Source organism: Bombus terrestris, chromosome 15 (genome assembly GCF_910591885.1).
Source record: "Bombus terrestris chromosome 15, iyBomTerr1.2, whole genome shotgun sequence".
In the NCBI taxonomy this organism is placed as follows: domain Eukaryota; kingdom Metazoa; phylum Arthropoda; class Insecta; order Hymenoptera; family Apidae; genus Bombus; species Bombus terrestris.
Genome location: NC_063283.1, coordinates 4,269,995 through 4,290,922, shown reverse-complemented (window position 1 = coordinate 4,290,922; position 20,928 = coordinate 4,269,995). Strand labels below are relative to the sequence as shown.

The window sequence follows — 20,928 nt, the reverse complement described above, 5'->3', positions numbered from 1 at the left end:
TACATACTCTCAACTTTCTATAGGAAATAAATATTAATGATTTCGTGACATATGACGGCGTTCGATATGTGAAATTTTCAGTGTGCTGCCTTTCGTTGATCCTGTCTCGTGAAACGCTCAGTTAATCAACTCTGGCAGTCGTATTATTAATCTTTCTATCGTATTTCTCCTTATTTAACTCTTGTTGATTAAACTTCTCCGAATGTCGCATCTGATTCGTACAAAATTTTCTCAACATGGTTTATATTAGGAGACTGCGGCAACTAATACGTATAATTCTTAATTCATCGTGTTTCTCTCGCAAGTCTTGCAAATGTATTCCTTTAATACAATTTTGATCTTTTTAGCGACAGTTTCAATTTTTATTATAAAATCGTATGAATACATCATATCAATTTTTCTAGTTTATAAAATTCTTTAATTCGGTTTGTTTGTCCGATGCGATAATATCGTTCGTAACAGTGACTTCCTTTTGTGCAGCGTATTTTCATAGATTTTTAATGCTAAATCATAATTATCATATCTCATATGAAGCTTAATGTCCTGATGCTTACGAACGAGATTCTACTTGTATATTATATATACGTACTCATATAACGTAAATGTTGAAACAGTTCTCACAGTGCAAATGCATCTGTAGAACCTGCAAATTCATAGCAAAATTCTCGGTAGTCTCTGGGATGGTGAAATTTTCTGGCTGGCAAACAGCGAGATTAGCCGGTCCCGATGCCTCGTAGTGCCGGAGATCCCGAGTTTACAAGGTCCTGTGGCTCATTCGACGCCCGATAAAGCGTACTACATATACGCAGCTCGTTGCAGGGAGCAAACACGCCACCGAGGGAGAACTGAAATTTGAGTCACCGTAGATTTATGCTATCCAGGCGGCCGTTTTTCGAACTGTTAATAATCAACATTGACGCGTTTCGCTCTTTTTTCATCCTCTATGGAAATTCATATATCCGTATGAGATATTCGCGACGGAAATTCTTCGTCGGTCAAATATGTCAATTCCATTCATATGCCTATAAGACGCTTTTTACTTACTTTAACGTGTAAATACACCCCTTGCAACACAGACATGTATTTATGGTTCACCCTGTACTCTTCCCTTGCTTTCTCAGAGGAATATTTAAGAGAGTGTTTTTAATACATCGTACCAATTTCGCTGGGAGCAACCAGATCGTAATGGCACTTTCAATTAACTACGCGTAATTGAGGATAATTACTGTTAATAAACATGCCGGTGCGACTGCGTAACCAGTGTTCTTGGGTTACTTGGTTCGCCACCCTTCTACTTCCTACGGGTGCCGAGAAACGATGAAATATGACGGCGAGGGATGGAGCGCGGATAAAAATCCTGACTTCACGTCCAAATAATTCATCTCGTGTCAGGTGAATTAACGAGGATCATCTCGCGAATCCGACGACGAGTAGCGCCGTAATAATTTCAGCTCTCCGGTCAGTTACCAGTTTGGCGTGATTGTCAATTAACGAAATCGTATGATTCATTCTGGTTTACGCTCGCGAGACGGGAGAACGTTCACTTCCCAATGACTCGGCTGATTTATCGTTCTAATCTTCCGTTTAATATTCCTAAGGATCCCGTTTCGAGAGTTTATTCCTCGGTCGCATTAGCATAAGACAGCGGGGGATAATTTGTGCGTGCAGCGTGAGAAACGCAAGACCGAAATTGAAAGCAGAGACAATTTTAAATTAACTTTGAAACCATCCTTGGAAACGATAAGCTCGAATACATCGTTCGCCGTGAAATTGGAAACGCGCGCCAACGAAATAAATCACGTATTCCCTCTTCGTTCTCTTTGTGTCGTTTCCGTGAAATTGCAGCTACAAACTTCCCAAAGTTAAAACTGCGGTTATATTTCCATATAATTCCAGAGCTTCTGTTAATCCGTGCAACTTCCGTTCGAAACAATTTTTCGAGCATCGTGAAAAATTACAGAGGAGTAAAGTTCCGAATCGAGCGCACGGCGTGTCTGACACTAAACGGTACGATTTCCCTTACGCGGCTGTATTTGCAGAGATGACGGCATGGCTAGGCAAAGGAATGCGGGTCTGATTGATTATTTCTACTAGAGTTAATACAATTATGTGAATAAGTACGCGTTTTGGCCGAATGTGTCACATATACAGTGTCGTACGAAAATATTCGAACACTAGTAGAGAATACTTTCATGAATATGTATTACACCAGATAATTTTGAAACAAATCTGCAAATGTATATATTTGCTGGTCTGATATGAAACGTGATAATTAATCTGGGTTATCAAGGAAACGCCTAATCGATCACAATGTTGTACTTATCCAAAAATTGAGATATGATACGTATGTTATGGCCAACGAAGGCATTCGTGCGCTCATATACATTTTTTATATTCTACACAACATTTTGAAATCTCATAAGCACTGCATCGCGAGTCAGGATTGATAAAATTCGAAACGAATTTGAAAATGTATATAGAAGTTACAGGATATCTGTTGGAAACACATACTTTGAGAAAATCACTAAAATATTTCAATAGCTAATTATCCACCATATTAATGAAACTATCCTTAGAACTCGGTGTATATTTAAAACTACTTTTCATGCTGTATAGTAATTTTCTATCAAGTATGTACATATAACTTTTACGTACATTTTCGGATTGCTTCCAAATTATGCTATCATAATCGCGAACAGCCTTGTCTCGTTACAGTGATAAGGAAATTTCAAAAAGTGCCGTACGATGCACATAGCGTATACCCGCAAGAATTTTGTGCTGAATGTTCGAATACTTTTGCAAGCTACTGTACTAATACGATCATATGGCAACGAATGGCGGTGAGTTATAGAGAGCAGAATTTCCCTTGCCCCTGTATCATCCTATCTCTGTACTATACACGCTTTTTCACCAATCTCGCTCTTTCATCAAAGACTCTGCTATTTGGGGTAATAAAAAGCATCGAAAAGATATACAAATTCGACATTCAGTCTGCCTGCGTTCCATGAAACATCGCAAAATCAGACTCGGGCAAAGTTGAATAAAATCCAGGTTTCACTGACTTTGCCTCGAGAGTTCTTTCAATAATCATCTCTGGAATAAGCGCCCTTTAAAATCGGGTCGCAGGAACGTGTTCAGATTTACGAACGATTCTCCGGTGCGGAACTTGAAATTCCTATCTCCACTGACACGAGGGGAACTGCAGCCACTTGTGCTTTTACTCCCTCGTTTTTCCTATCCTTCCTTTCACTGTTGTTTTGCTATCGAAGAAACAAGCAGAATGTATGGGAACTCGATAAAATGCACACGTGATAAACAAAGGACTACAGGGTGTCCCAATAATCATGTTATGCTCGGCAAGAGGAGAGGAGGGAATAGAATGTTTCTATACGATTGTTCGTTTTTAAGAAAGTCGTGTTTGAAAAAGGCGAAAGAGATGAAATTCCTGGCTGAATACGAGCGAACGATTGACAGGATGTTATTCGGTATGTGAAAATAAGTAAAAAATATCATTCACACGTATGATAACCATTGTTATCCAACTACGCATTGTTCAGTCCTGTTCAGTCCGCAATTAGCCGAGTTCGTGTGTACTCGATAAATTTCTAAACTCACAACACCTAATTTTCTTGGAAAGGAAGCGTCGTGTGAAAACGACGCCATTTTATATCATCTACACTTTCGATTTATTTTTTCAATTTGTTTGTTCACATTATCGATTCTATGTACTACGATTATCAGACACCCTGTATCCAACAACGTTACCAAACGTTGCGTTGGATCGATTCTGTTATTCCCTTTATCGGGAATCGTATTTCATTAGTCGAGAGAAAAACCAAGCGTGTTTCATTCACCAGTTTCCGAACAGTTGCAGCATGCGGGGATCGACTTTAAATTATTCGCCTAAATCGAAACGGAAACGGAAGCTGGCCACCAGTACAGCGGCGAGAGAAAAGGCACTCGACGACAGAACCGATGGCTGGCCACTGACACTGGATGACTTCCGGTTTACATGGAACGGCTGGCCAATCAGCCGGCAATCTTTCAATTGGCACCGGCCGTAATTGAGCAGCCCGTAGATCCCTCGTTGTCCTCAACAGTTCCCTTAACAGCCAGTAATCGTTGATTCTTAGCCAGCTCTGTTACGATAACACGGATTCATCGTAATGAACGCGCAGTTTTAACGCGTATCGTGGTACCATGAAATTTTATGCCGGTCGGATTACGCAGAGAACGTTGTAATATCTCCTCTTACCTTGAAAAGACGCTTAACCCAAGTCCTGCAGCGCATTGAAACTTTTCAAAGTATCTTTTTCCATGGGTTAGACGTTCTAAGTATTCTTTAGTTGCGAGTTTGAAAATTCTCCTCCTCAGAGTTACATTATCGTACATTTTTACTAAACGCATTTACTAAGCGCGTTTTTATAAAATATTTACGCGGACATTTCGACGAAAAGACGCAAAGAACCGTCGTTACTAGCGATGGACTCAAGTACGTCGCAAGTAGATTTTAACATTAGCCGACTACATTAGAATCTTCTACTAATATTTTAAAGAAGAAAAAAGAACGATACTTTCAAGTAGATTCGCGTTTAAACGCGACAGATTCGAATTCCCTGTGAGCACTTCGTAGAACGAATATTGGTCGAATATGTTTGAAACTGGATGGGCATCTTAGCGAAAATTCTTCATTCTGTTAACATCATTTTACTTGGTCATCCATGAGATCCATTAAAAAAATAATAAAATTTTCTTTATTACATAGTTGTAAGTACAAACGATAAACTATTGTACAATTTATAGGATATACAATACTTTTCTGATTCTCATAACTCCATTAATATCTACATGTATTTCTAAGAATTTCGATTTATTCTAATATCAAAGTACATACTGATACTGATTCCGAGGTTCAAAAACAGCTTGTGGAGGCCGAATACGTACTTTGCAAGTTTAACGAATGAATGAACCATTAGGTACGCGTCGTGAGTACTGTTCGAACCCTATGAAACGAGCCTTCGATTTGGTTCAGATTTATAAATACATATGAAAGTTAGTCCCATCGCTACTCCTTTCACATGTTTTGAAAAGTGTTTCGCTGTATGTATTAACTGTGTAGCGCACTGCAGGGAGAAAAATTCTGGTTCCAGTTTGCTCCACGTAAAATGTTTATGACGAATAATTCGACAATGTGAAAGCAAGAGGGTTCGCGTGGATCGTGTTCGCAGAACGGGCAGCTTTTAACATGAGCGGTGAAACAGGGCTTACACAAGCTGGCTCGTATCACGGAACAACGGGACAAAGTACACACGTTGGAAGCTTTGAACGGAAACGGTTTCATAAGTCCATGTGTTTTATAAGTTTTCTCGGCCAAATTAATCTCGGGATTCCTTTCGACGTATCGTTCGAGGAAAACTCGACAACGAAGGGATTTCTTTCGGCTTACCCGCACCATTCTTTCGGCCGTTCTTTTGGCCAATTGAATAGCATGGCGCCTTTTCCAAGTTACGTCTGAACCGTGGATCGATTCGATGCCCGAAAACTCGTCAAATAAATTATTCTGTCTGGTGGCAATACGGGAAGAGGAAACGGACAGAGAAAAGATGTTCTATGGATAAAATCGAGCTCCAAGGGAGCACGTTTAGTTGATTGAATCCGTTCTCGATCCTCATGAAAATTCCATGGGAGCGTACATCGAGAGATCAACGTAGATACCGGAAAACACGTGGTTCTTAACGAAACCATTTGGAAACCCTTTATCGTTAGCAGCAGAGCTATCTTGCTTGCAGCACGATCCCAGTGTCTTTTCTCGCTATTTCTCTTCGAGATATCGGTTACGCTAGACTTAGAAACGATCAACGAGTAGTCGACGAACGTCGTTTTCAAGAAACGGTGGAGGGAAAGCAATAACTTTACCAGTTTCCAACGCCATCATAATCGCCCATGGAAGTCTTTCGACGGCACGAGATCGCGGGCTTTGGCCTCTCTATTCTATCTGAGATTAACGATCTGGCAGTGCCAAGAACAGCATCGACCATTAATCGTATTTGTTCAACGGATAGCGATCGATGGCTCAACGTTACAACATAGAATCGGCTAGAGAAGAGGTGATCGTACGGGGAAATATTAAAGAGAAGAGGAAAAACAAAAGGCACGTTTTATGGAATATGGCGAGGGAGCAAACATGTCTAGATAAGCCGATAAACACGGGGCAGACAGAAACCCTTGAGGCTGCTAAGAAAACGCAGTTAAAATCTGATGTACGAGGGGAGACATAAACGTCGCAATAAATTCCTTGGCTATACGTACGGTTAAGGGTAAACAAGCGGCACTGACCCCGCGCCTGTTTTATAGTGTCCCATACGCATCGATAACACACGTTTAACCATTTTGCGTATCGATCTCGTCGCGATGAATAAATGCATTGAGTTCAACCCCTTCTCGTTGCGATCCAGATAAAAGCACGTATACGTCCAATTTTATCGCACGTTTCACCCTAGAAATTGTTCGAGACCATATAAAACACATTCGGAACTTCTCGTAGACATCCGCCCACTGATTCTTCCTACACCTTGTTTTCTTTTTTATTTTCTGGTCATCTGGCTGCTACTATTTTTTCCTGAAACGTGTTACACGCGATTAACATATTAATAACGCGTAACGTGTAACACGATAGAAACGAAGCAACCCTTTTCTAATTTATCCGGAATGACACACACAGGGGAGGAAATATATATCATCGTATGACAGCGCGTGACAGCTCACGAGAAACTTTTGCATGCAAATGCAGTCGAATTTCTGACTCGGTATCTCACTTTCTCCTCGCTTGTATTTTTTTTTCACTTTTATCCGTATCCTATGGTAGAATTCCGATAAGATCTCTCTGGTTGACACGCAGCCAGAATAGGAATTAGGTTTCTACACCAACATTTTCCGAACACTTTCCCTTTTCTTTTTTCTTCTCCCTCCGACTACGCGTCGCCAATACGTACGTTTTATCGTTCCTAAAGGACGATACATGGCTTGAGATCCCCTTTCAAATATTTGTCCAGAAATTTAGATAGAAACACGGTGCCTTTGATGTCAGTGTGTTTAGAAAAGCATTTCTTTCCATGATTTTCCTTAATATCGGACGTATTTTGGTTACTACAATGTCGAATCACAATTGTTAACGCGTGTCGTATAATTTATAGTTGGATCGACTTACTTAGTTGGAAGAATACTACATTATCGCTCATAACTCTACAAAAATTTGATCAATATGGAATTTAACTAACTTCTTTCAACAGCGTTCTTCTGCTTCGATTCTGACGACTAGACGTTTAAATTAAACGAGTATTCTCTCTAAAACGAATATACACGATGTCGTCATCATGTGTCTTTTCTTTTTTTTTTTTCTTTTTACCCTGAAATGCAACGTCCGATTATGTTTTACAGGTTTATGCTCTTGTCGGTTCACTACGACATTAATTACTTCTATCGATCAACTATAAAAATCGACTGCATTTATCTTTTTCGTTTAATAAAAACCAATAATAACATAGAACATACGTTGAAATGGCAAATAAGTTATAGGTCAGTTTAATATCAGCATCGTCGACTTTAAAATAACAAAATAGAACATTTTTAAATAACGACTTAAGGGCGTTAAAGGGTTAAAGATCTAGGATCGATTATTTTAATCCTACGCGTGGAGAAATCCGCACGATAGCTTACAAATGTGTAAACAAGCGTAGCAAGAGCTAGGGATGCTTGATGAATTTGAGAAAAAAATGTTTAAATTCGTTAGGTTACCAGCGAATGGTAGCGAGAAAAACCTCGATAAATCTTCTCATAAACCGATACTTTGGCACGGTTTGCTGGCGCGAAGGTACGCGACTTGCGTGACAAGCGTACACCTACTTCATTACCTGGGCGAATATTTTTTCCAACGTCGGCCACGGCTTCTACACGACCTCTGTGCGCCGAGCGAGGGGAAGAAAGGTCGTTTATAAAAAGCGCGGCTTCTAACGTGTAAGTAATTGCGTACACGCTTCACGGTTAACGCCAGCAATTGGTGTGCGTGCGATCTTACATCTCTAATGGAGACCTGTTTACCTCGGTCACCGAGATCTTGGCCTCGCAGCCCCGACGTGCTGCAAGATCGTCGACAAACCAATGTCTCGGGTTTTTCTCCGTACATATATTTTCCATGCTATTTTATATCACGCTATTTTAAATACTAAACACAAAATGTTAAAAATAAATGGCTAAAAGTATAAACAAAACGCTTTTAATCAAGAGTGAATCGATCGCGTAATAAATCTACATTGTTAAATAATACATTCTGTAATTACCGATGGTTGCTGCATTGCGACACGCGTATATACCGGCTCGTTCATGTGTTTGCCATTACTACAAATTCCACGGGAGCATCTCTGATACAATTTTTCATCTCTAACCGCTAATGGCCCATAAGTTATTCAACTGAACCGAACAGCGGTACGCCAAGTACTCACAGTAGAAATAGGCCGGCACTGGTCAGACATAGCGTTCCGATTTATCTTAGGGCCCCGGCTTTCGTTTGTCCGTCGAGCAAATAATCCATCAGACGCGTCATTTAGCGATGAGCTCAAGTACGCGGCAAGTAGCTACTAGATTAGAACTAGGATTAGAATACTCTATGAATATTTCGAAAAAAAGAAGCAGTACTTTTAAATAGATTCAGATCTAAGTGATCTAATACTGACAAAAATACTCTCAAGTAGAATCGAATATGTTGGTCGAATAGATTCGCGACGTCATGAGCATCTTAACAGAAATTCTTCATTCCCTTAAGGTCATCGTTGAAAATCGCCATTGTGATTTTGTATGAAATATTCTGCTTCAAACGTTGTTTCCAAATAGTTATAAATGCAAACGATAAAATAAAATAAAACACGTTCTTATGACTCGATTATGCGTATGTACTCGTAAGAGTTTCGATTCATGCCAACGTCGAAGTACTTGTAAGTAGATTTCCGAAACTTGCAAGTCGAACTCCATTTAACCGAACTCCACTTATTCGAATGAAATTTTAGTTCTTGTTCGATTGATTGAGCTTTTGTGAGTCGAATTCGATTATTTAGATGCGACCACCTTTTATGATAAACGAAAAGATAATAGGAAGCAGCAGAGATTGAACTTCTATTATATGAACTCCAATTACGTATAAACTGTTTGCTCTTCGATAAACCGTCGAACCTCATTCTTAGATTGAAAAACAGTTTGTGAAGATTGTCGAATATTTCTCAATTAGATGCAACGAACGAACCGTTACACGTTACGAGTAATATCCCAACCCTGTGAAATGAAGCTTGTTCATTAGGATTCGATTCAGATTTACAAGTGCATATTGAACTTGATCGCATCACTAACATCCCATCACCAACGTCATTATCAATTTGCTAGATTAAGTTATTCTCCCATTAATATGGATAATCGTTGTTCTAATATATTTTTACGATGACCCGTGTCACCCCTGTTTTTACCGCTGAGATTACGCCATTTCCGACACGTAATCCTATGTGTTGTTCACCCTGGCGGGAGGCCACCGTTAGTAAAAAGCGTCGACACGAGTCGTCTCCCCCCATCGGCTACAATAAGCGGATTATCAATCTCTCGAGGATGTCCACAACGATTACGGGAAGTTCTTGTCAGAGGTTTTTTTCGTGGATAATATCCGAGCGAGTCTGCATTGACTCTATGATCTATAAATTGCACCGATATGCCTTCGAGTTGGGCAGCTTCCCATCTTTTTATTGATATTAGACTACAGGTTTCAAAGTTTGCTCTCTCCGAGCAGACTTTAAAGATTCCCCTAAGAGGCTTGCGTCATGAAGCGAACCGAGCTTTAAGTCTGAGACTTAGTCGTAATATTTCTTCGTAGTCGATAGACTTTGTCGCCACCGTATTGGTTCAACTTACCTTCCATGTAAGTTTAAGGGATCGAAGGGCATGGATTTTTCAAGACAGACGAAAACGCTTCGATTGCTGAACGCTGACCGTTCGTTACCTTCTCGTAGGAATAGCTGGAGTGTTGGTGACTGGGTTAGGGCGAGCCAACCCAGTAAATCAAAGTTTTAACTCGCGACATACGGCGAGCTACGCCTTCCAGGATGCTCATTGCCAACCGCAAACGGACGAAGGATAACCACCAAGTTATAGTGGATTAAAGTCTAATTGAAGACAAAGACGAAACGGTGTCCGAGCATCCGATATCCACGAGAGAGCGTCAAAAATCGCATTTTAGAATCGTAGCGTACACGACCAGAAAAAATGTATTTCTATAGTAAAAAATTGTCGAAGAAAATTATTTACGAGTCTAAGAAACATTCAAAAGTCTTCGTATACCCCATATAAATGACACTTTTATCCCAATAAAAGAGCCTATAAAATTTCGCTATAAAATTAGTGTACTCTATGCCAAGACAGCTAAGAACTAGTTTATTATTATTGTTACATGTCCTTATACATCCTGTGAATTTTTGCATCCTCAAATCTCCGTTAAAATGCATAAAAATCCGCATTCTATTTATCACACGAGTTAATTGTTTGAAGTGACAAAGACAGACAGACAATGACAGTATCTAAAAGACCGTGATTTATATAATTTGGCTGACGGTGTGACGTTTCAATGGCGTCGGCTAAAGTGATAGGAGAATCCTCGAGATACCAACGTGGATTTCTTCGACGCGCCGATAATAGGTTGGAGCACACGGCTAAAAGGATTTATCGGGGCTCGTATATCGTTCGCATACGCGACAAAATCGCGGACTAGAGCTTCTTGTTTGGCCCAGGAAGGATTTATGGCCGGGTTTGGCCGAAAGCAGAAAAGGAAATACGCGAGTTACAGGGTGGAGGACTAAGCCGAAACAGTAGATCAAAAACGGAATTGACTACGGAGCGAGTAATTCCAGCAGGATCTTTCAATTATCCTCAGCTCCAACCTCGTAATTTTCATGGAGATCAGTGGAGTTAGGCGATTTCCTCGAATATAGTTTTCACTATGGTCGCGAATGGATCGAATAGGATTCTCGACGTAAAAATTCGGGCGTGGATTACGAGAAATATATAGTTTTATACCTACGAGTAAATTTACTGCTCAAACTTTCTGCAGAGAGGAAGTAAAACATACGAAATCTTTGTTTGAAATAAATTTTATTGGATATCAGAAGAAAATGATATCGTAAGGTATATTTAAATGTTATGTTTGGCTATTATCTGAATAAAATATTTGAGAAATGATTATTTGAATAATATATGATATTATTTGATTAGATAATATTATCTTTTGATGCTCATGCGTTATTTTACTTGAACAAGCAAATGAATCTTGTAAAAATTATTCTATCATGTCGTTTAGTTATCAGGTAAATGAATTTTTTACTTTCTTTGGTATTTTGTATTTGCATAAATGTTTACCAAAATGATATCTCGAATAATTTCTGATTCTATCGTACTAGCGCGTGCCAGAAATACCGATTTCTTCGCAGTGTGTCATACACGTAAGCTCAGACACATTATTCAAGGTTAATTGGAATTAGAGCAATTCGGAGTAAATGTTGTAAAATAATTCGCGTCCATATTGTTCACAGCGTGAATGTATGCAAAAGAGGATATTTAAAATTCAAATGAATATTAAAATCCAAATTATTTGTTTTTTTATTCCAAAGAGTTAACTAAAATACAAACAAAGTTATAACATACACTACGTTATTTCTACAATGAAAATAAAACGAAAATATTTCTAAAGTAACATTTTATTATTTTTTTACTTCTATTTTAAGTAAAACATTCTCAACCTTGTGCCAAGTATAAAACACAGAGTGCGAGGGGAGAAGCAGAAAAAAAGTAAGGAAATGGTAAAGATCATGCGAGCAAGATACTGCGAGATCGCAAATACTGGATATTCTTAGAAGATTAATGACTCTTATCCGAGGACATTCGATGCAAACAAATCGTATTTCCTGTTAGGTAGCGTCCTCTAGCACGATGGACGAAAGAGAAATTTTTCGACGCGTGGAAAAATGCTAGTCGCGCTAAGGTATCGAGTTTTTCTGGCCATTTGCCGCGTATCGATCACGATGAATCTCGTTCATCCGTAAGGATCAAGTTCAACTAAGGCCTTCTTCGTCGCTTGCAGCAACGATATCGAACGTCCAAGGGTAGCGGACTATAGATGCCAACGATAATCACTATTAAACGACGAACGTCTGCAAATAGCCAGCTAGCTGCGCGCTAAAAGACCGACCGTAAATAACACATACGTCAACAACTTGTACATGCCGGGGAAGAAAAGCAACTACGATATTGTGTGTCTGGTTGTTAACCCGATTCTTTTCAATCCCCTCCATCGAGATTTCATTCGCCCACAGGGCACGAAACAGATGTGGCCGCCGATTCGGGTCACTTCTCGGATCACTTTTTGTTCCTTTCATTTCGACCCGTGCGGAATATTATAAGAAGCAAAAAATTGGTAGAATTGTGGCAAAGGAGCAATTCGATTTCGTTAATTTGACAGAAGAACAATTGGTTGATTGCAATGGATACGACGATAGAAACTACTAATTTGTGGGAATTTATTATAAACGATAACAGTTTAGTTAAGTATGGTAATAAGAAGCGATGGTGAATATTGTTAGTGAAATAATTAATCGGTTGGAATGTTATATTCAATTAGATTCGTACAAGGTAACGATTCATTATGGAATCGTTAACAGGATTCGATAAAATAACCACATATGAAACATGATAGATTATAGCAGAAGAAATATAGCAGGTATAATTGAAAATCCAATGCTACTATGAAAATTAATTAAAGCAGCGGATATCATAAATTTTACTACAACAGTGAAGTTTTCAAGCTAAGATTACAAATCAAATAATAATAATTGTTTAAGGGCAGATTTAATTACTTCATAATGATTTATGGGGTTTACCTCATTTCTCTGTAAATATTCTAATAAATGAAAATACATTTACAAGGACTAAAATGAAGTAATATCGATTTGTATCTATTAATTTTTAATTTTTTGATTACACGAGTTTCTGATTAAAGGACGACCTAATTAAAACCACGTTTATGCAACCATGTTGCTGTCATTTCGTATCTACTTTACATCTGCGTGATGCACCGCTCACTACATATACAGTGGCTAAATATACAAACATACAAGGAATATCTGCACATATCCTTATTTTCCAATGAAGCGTTTTTTCTTTATCAGTTTCTCCATCTCATTTTTATTCTAGATATGAAATTTTTCAATCATGGAAAAGCACTACTACACGATACGAAATTTAATACACTTAGATCTAATTAATTAATGTGCTACTTGGAATATTTCAATTATAGTTGCCGAAAGGAAGGCTGTATCCCAATAATCTGTGTATTATAATACCAATGTAACGTGTTATAATAAATAAAAAGCTATACAAATAAATGCTTTTTGTAGTCACTCTATCGATAACGATCCAGACGACTACCCGCTTTTGAAAAGTTCTTTCTCAAGTGTTCAGATTCTTCTCCGTCGATTCTTTAACATGTCACTGGTATCAAGATCGGAGAAAGGGCCGAGGTTGATCGATGAGGGACGTTCTTCCAACGACAGCTACCATTTTCTACGCTATCTATATTACCTCTTACACTTATCTATTTCTACCGGGCGTACTTTGCTACCTACCGAGACTTTATCGAAGCGAATGTTTTAGATATATACAACGTCCTGTCAGCTTGTTAGCGCGAATGAATATGGATTATCCGGACAACAGTGCCATGACAAAGGTGGAAATGTCGTATCGGCAGGTTTCGATCGATCGATTCTTTCCGTCGTTGCAATAGCGTCGAGCGGCGTCGTACGATATTTGCATCGAAGAAACATTGCGGTACAACGTGGCTACGATTTTGCACGTTCGCCCCGATATTCCGCAGGGATTGCGGGATATGTTCGTAAATGGAAATAGTTGCTGGCCCGTGTATAACTGTTGTGTTGGGCTCATTCAGGTTTAAGCTTCCGCATAGACAATTACATTTTAATTAAAATTATCCCGAAAGCTGATCGGGTGGCTGCATCATACGTTTGGTTAGGCATGAACATTCGTACCGGCGCGGCGGCGCCAGAATCCCCGCGGTTGGACCGCATTATCTCTCGAAGGCAATGGCGATTCAGATTTATAATCGTGGAAGATATCGTCGTACGTGAGCGTTCCGCCTGATCATACTGGTTTTCACTCTGTAAAAGGTTAAACGAGCAGCATTTTCGAGTGGGCATCGTGTGACCTACGTTTACCAGCCACCCTTTCGAACCTTTTAATTTTTCCAGCGGTAAAAGCCAATTTTCAATACGGCCTTATCGATACGTGACCCACGCTGTTGTTCGAAAGCACGCGGTTTTTGTTCATTTTTGATAAAACGTGATATAGTTAGAAAATTAAAATGATTTCAGCTAGTAGAAATGATTCCTTCGCAAGTGGCGATATAAATATGATTTAGAAGACAATTTTGTATTTTTAGACGGAGTACCCAATATTTTGTGCTGGAATTGTTCGGTAGAGTTGTCAATTCTAAGAATAAAGACAATGACCCACATTCTTGCTCAAAAATCTTGGGACAGTTATTACGTTTGCTTCAAAGTTGGACAAATGTAAATGACAGCAAAACGATATGATCGGGTATCATTTAACTTGATGTTCTATATAACAAAGAAAAGAAAAGGTGACGCATAAAATACTGATAGAAATAATACAAGCTGATGTAAAGTTTTTAATTTACACGAAATACCGAAGCTTTATTCAAAATAAACAGTATGATACGCTTACCTTAAAACTTACTATCCGTCAGATATTTGTCTTTGTTCATCCTATTATTTACTTTCGTTGCGAAATACGTTCATATGTTTGAAATTACGAAGATATTTCAAAGTAGCAGTCAGAGTTGATGAGGCTCTCTCTTACTTGCAATAATTTCCAAGTGCCCAAATACTCGTGGTCGGTAGTGCACTTATGAATTGCACTGTATATCTCAAGCTTTAATCAACTTCCGCCTCTATCCGCTGTCCGAAGCGAAATACGGTTCAATTTTCGAAACGATTAGACCCGTTCCAGGTACTCGGAGATACCACCATCGTCGTAAAAAGATGTTGCCTATTAAAAGTTCACAGCAGTGGTTCATCCGTGTTTTCACGAAGGCGTCACGATACGGTCGTGAGATACGATTCCGGAATAAGCTTGGATGCACGGGGCGCGGCGCGGCAATTCAATTAAAGGCCCGGAAATAAAAATAGACGACACGGATTTTCTCGTTTCTCGTAGCATCTATGGCGACATCGATTATCGATAAATTCGCCAGCGTAAATTTTCGCGTGGTTTTTTACTAGCGCGCTTTATCCAATTTCGAGCTCGGCAAATTTTTCTTCGTTTCGCGAGTCGCTGTCTTCGGAAGCCCGCGAAACGCAACAGGTGATATTTTGAGAAACTCGTTAACGACCTGATCGTGTAATTGTTTGCTTAGAATCTCGCGAGCCAATCGATTCCTCTTTGCTTCGCATCGAGCGAAGACGATTCCTTTTATAGAACTCGCCTTTGGTATCCGACAAAGGAACAAAAGTCTCAGATCTCGACAAGTTCTATGGGTTACTCCCTCATTGATCCTATTTCTTTCATCCTATTTTATTACTCTGGACTCTGGTACATTTACAACGTGCCACTCTTCAGACATTTCTTCGACTGAATCTCTTTCAGAAGGGATCGTGTACGATCGACAGCGACGTTCTATATAAAGTACCGCTGCAATATCACGAGGCAGCATAAAATTTTAGCTTGCACGAAATTCCGCGAGAAGTATGTCTGCTCGACTGTTCGAAATGTCCTTCTAACACGTCGAAACGTATTTCGAATTAAGAATCAAGGTATCCGCGATTTCGCGCGGCACGACGGACAAAAATAATATCGGTAGAACCGTCCGAATCGATATTTTGGACGCGCACGAATGTAATAGGAAACACTTCCCGCCGTGCTATCTGTTTAATTCTCCGTCATTACTAGACGGAGTAAGACGCTGGCCGAGGAAGAAGGAAAATTTTCCTAGTAGATTTCAACTCCCTGCTAGTTACATTCATAGCAAGACGTCGAGGAACACGCTGGCTTCTTTCCAAAATCAACTCAAAGCGCACGAAAGCTGGAACGGAACGACGCGTTTGGATTCATAGTTGCCGCAGTAATTGTTACAAATTATTCGTGACACTTTTTGCGAAAGAGCAGTGGCGTCTTCAAGGAACTGCCTTTGACCGCGCCTTTTAACATTCCAGTTATCCGATTCACGCTTCGACGATCAACGCTTCTTTCCCTAATTTATTCGAGCTTCTTCGACTGGTGTGGTTCCATATCGATTAAACGACCATCGCAGACCGCGCATTCGACTTCATCCCTCTCGTGAATCCGCTTTCTCAGCGCGACGATTGCGTTCCTACTCCGACTGATTTCGTTTCCCGGAGAATTTCTCGAGAACGTATTCCAATTCAATTCTCCTTTTGCTTCTATAGCTAGCACGGCGTTTCCCGCTATTTCCATGATTTCGGTATAGGCATCATAGATGCTTCTCCTCTTTCGTGGAACTTCATCCTCGAGCAAAGTGGAAGACAAATACAAGCTATAGGTATACAGTGGAAGCAACCACCAGGCGGCCAATCCTTTTGGGACGTTCTCGAGTTTTCCTCGACGTACTTTTAAACAGAACTTAAAGCAAGATCCAACTTCGAACTTTGAAACTTAACAACCCTCTCTCGATCGAGAATTTCTAGAAACTCTCCATCTCAATTATATAGACGTACGATAATTATTAGGACATCTTTATATAAAATGTAACGATTGATGTAAACTAACAAAGAAACAATTAACGAGTTTACGTTCATTACAAGATAATGATGCAAGAATTCGTAACATCTACTCACACGAGTTACGAGATGAACACAACGTATCAACAATTACACATGTTGGTTCTCAGCGTCCCCTAACTTATCAGGCTGGAAAAGTTTCGTATAAAATAGATGAACGAATAAACAGCGATGAAAAGAGAAAGAACAGATATAAAAGAAAGTCGATAGGATTGTAAGTTTGAAGTGTAAACTTTTTTCATGCTTTCGATGAATCTTTCGCGGGGAAACAATACTTCTCTGGCTACAAATTACGAGTGATCTTATTCCCAGGTTCCAATTTATCTCGATGAGGCGAAACGTTCTTTTGACCACGCCACTATCTTTGATCTATTGAGAAAGAGACAAGAATACCTTGTTTCAAGCAACGTCGTTCAATTAGAGAAGGTCGACAGCCATTGATTCACGTTTCCACCAATTTCTCATGCTGTCCTGAACACGAGTTTTAATCAACTCTAAGTAATTTCGGCGGGTCGATTTAATATACATATGTAGTTGATATTGAAGCATTTACATCCACATATGATCACGTTTTATGATAAATCTATTAAATCGAATGAGACTTGAACTAGTGTGTTAAAGATTATGTATTTTTAAAAGGATGTTTTAACTGCATGAAGATATGAATATTTTTTAGAAGTTTATTCTGGAACAACTACTCAGTGAATAGATTTCGTTCTTTATCACAAAAAGCATACTATTTAATTATCAAAAAAATGGTCGAATTCATAAATTAATAAATAAATTGATTTTCACGGATCAGTACAATGCTTATAGGTATAGTTGCACTATCGACATGATTTTGGTTCACAGATTTTGGCTGCCCGATTTAAAAAAAAAAAAATGGAATATTAATAAAAAATATTGCATACGTCAAAGCATGTCGAGGGTATTTTTATGTTTAAAAAAAGTGACGGAATTAAACTATCTGAAACGAACAAGTGACATTTTACGTGCAAAGTACCACCTTTTTTTAGTGAATAAAAACGCGGAAAATTAAAAGATAAAAAATAGCTTATCGAAGATAGTTTTATTAGCTACGTGTATACCACTGAAAAATTATTGAAAATTGTTAGTTATCGGGTCAATGGGCTTCAAAATTGAGTTTCGAGAAAAATGAGAAAGGCAAATGTGTTTCAACGAAACACTGATCGTGCAATTTGGATTGTAATTGACAATTTTCAGAATTTTCCAATGGAATTCTCACAGAATATATCACGAAATACACACTTGTACTAAATATCTTGTAATTTCTATATATATATTAAGATTTATTGTAAAATGTGCCAATGTAATTATGATAGTCGAGTCTCGCTACAATGCTACTGAAATTTCGTACTGTTTCCTATAATACCGATAATACAATTAGTAAAAAGTATTTACAGGTGTTCGAGTAGTTTTGTGAGCCAAATTTCTAATAAACATAAGTTGCCCCTGTTGTTGAACGAAGATAGTTCTATCGTTTATCGTTTGCCGTACTCGTACCATTTCGCGAGAATATTTCTCACAGTCCATCTACGATGCTCCACCGGTAATATCGCTCGAAATATCTCGTCTCGAATTTTTGCAGATGACAGAACCAATAGGCAATGAATATTTTAATTAGCGGATTTTGCCGATACTCTGCAAGATACTCTGTTCGTCAGCACGATTCTAAATTTTACGATCGTATTCTTTCATAATTCGTACGACTACGTCCCTGCATGTATACGATTCTCTGTGTGCCATATTTTTGGCTTTTCCTAGTCGAATTTCAGATTTTATCCTCGTTATCTAATCGTATTTGTGCTACAGTCTCCTCTGCAGGCATCTCTTGCTTGCATTATGCGAAAAGGCTGTCGTTTAGATAGACGACGATGTTGGCGTCAGATAACTCGTTTCATATGCTATCGATGAACGTAGTGCGCCACGAAGGACGTATACTGCGAATTCTATGCAACATCAAGATTCACAGAATTGGTACGGGCACCATCAGTAGATAGATCTTCGCGTTTCGATTCCACTGAACGTACTACGTTTGCGACTAAACTATAACGCGAACGACACGTACATTCTCGTTCATAAGTAAGGACGGTTGCTTATTTTTGAGATGATCTGTTTTAATTATAAGATGATAAGAGAATGGTAATCGTGGAAAGGATGCATTTATGAAAAATTTGAAGATGCGAAAATGTACATGATACGGAAAAATACATTAAGTTTCGAAAGTAAAGTACGCGTCATAACATTTAATGAGTGAAAAACAAATCTCTGGTTGGATTGCATCTCTTTAATTATGTCAACGAAAATGTTGGTTTACGTAAATATCCGGAATATGTTGATTAGGTTCTGCACTGTTATTTTATTATTACCAGTTGATAAACTTGATTTTAGAAGACCGACAATCGTACAATAAGATATTAACACGTGCAAGAATGAAATGAATTACGAACTGTTCTTCATCTCCAGATTATTTAATGTCTAAAATATAAATTAAATACGTAAGAAAGGTTTTTCTAAAGTCATGAAATATGTTATTTCTTCGGCCCAAAAGAAGATGCTAGATATTATTTTTCATCGTAACTTTCTCACTAACTCATATACTTTACTATCACACTCATGTACTGTTGCTATAAATCGAATAAGGTTTCCGAATACTTATGAATAGTAATGTACATGCAACTCCAAATACGTAATCCGAAATCGAGCAATTTTCGTAGTTCATGAATTCCTAAAACCCCGTTCTATTTCCGTGAACAAAAACGACTGCACTTTGAGAACGTCCTAGAGTTTCAGGCTGTTAATACGCGTATCGATGATCGGGTAATTTCTTATGCAAGGTCTACCCCAAGGAAGTCTACCCCAAGCTCGGTTCATTAATTTTGCAGGAAGTTGTGAAAGTAAAGAGCCGAAGACTCGAGAAAGGACTAACTTCAATATATAACTTAATTTTCAAGTATCTTCGTTTCGTTCACTTCTCTCGAAAAATGTCATCCCGTTGATTTTCACTAAGATCACACGTTTCAATCGTCGCTTGAACTTTTCTCCACCTTTCCTGAATTACGCTCGCGCATGTAACGATATTCGATGTATCGAGACCTTAAATCAGCGTGGCAAAAAGCTTTGAACGTTTAGAACGTGACAAGCAAAGGTTCCTCGACGGTGTCTCATTCAGGCGTGTGACACAATTAAAATAATGGTCATATGTCACGCTCATCGACCAGTATTCTCTGGCTTACGCGTAATTTAACACAAAAATAACGAAAAATAACGTGGAACGATTCAAAGGATAAACGTGACCGAGCATAGAGACAACCAATTTCTGCCAAGAGAAATCGGATCGGTTCTCTTTGACTCTTTTATTTCGCTATTTCACTACCGCTATTTTTTTTTTTTTTTTTTTTTTTATGTCTTTCAAATATCGTGGCTTTTACGTTCCAAACGTTAAAAGACATGTTAAATATTTCGAGAGAAGCAGGTAGAAGACGTTAGTATGCTTGAAGGAAGCGATATAGTAAAGTTTTAAGGTGAAACGTTAAGTAGAGTCAGCAATTGGCGGACTGAAAACCATGGTTGCGTAGGTTAAGATTTTGAGAACGTATTTCAATCTTGATGTTTGTATCATCCTTCCATTTCTACAATTAATTAGATTATAATTTTTCTCTCTGCTGTAATAGCAGACTTATGATTTGATAAAATACATCGAATTTCTTTCCTCCTTGTACATACTCTTAACAAGTACGTATTATTTAAAAACAAATTTCTTCTTTTTTTGATATAGTTAATGACTGATTACATAACAAAATTGAGCGGCTGAAATTGATAAAATTTGAAATGAATCTGAAAATCTATATAGAAGTTGCAAGATAAATTTCAAAAAATTTCGTGTTATGCACATAATATATTCATGAGCAAATTCCGTGGTAAGTTTTTGACTAGCTTCGTGATTCGTCGTAAACCGTTTCCTTCAAGTACAATCAAAGTAAAAAATACCGAGTAG

At 38.5% G+C, this 20,928-nt stretch overlaps 1 protein-coding gene across 4 annotated transcripts in view; it reads left to right on the top strand.

Annotated features, from left to right (window-relative positions):
- LOC100650702 (dopamine receptor 2) overlaps positions 1-20,928 on the top strand; it is an 81,268-nt gene that overhangs the window by 3,909 nt on the left and 56,431 nt on the right. The gene's annotated exons all lie outside the window — the stretch shown is intronic.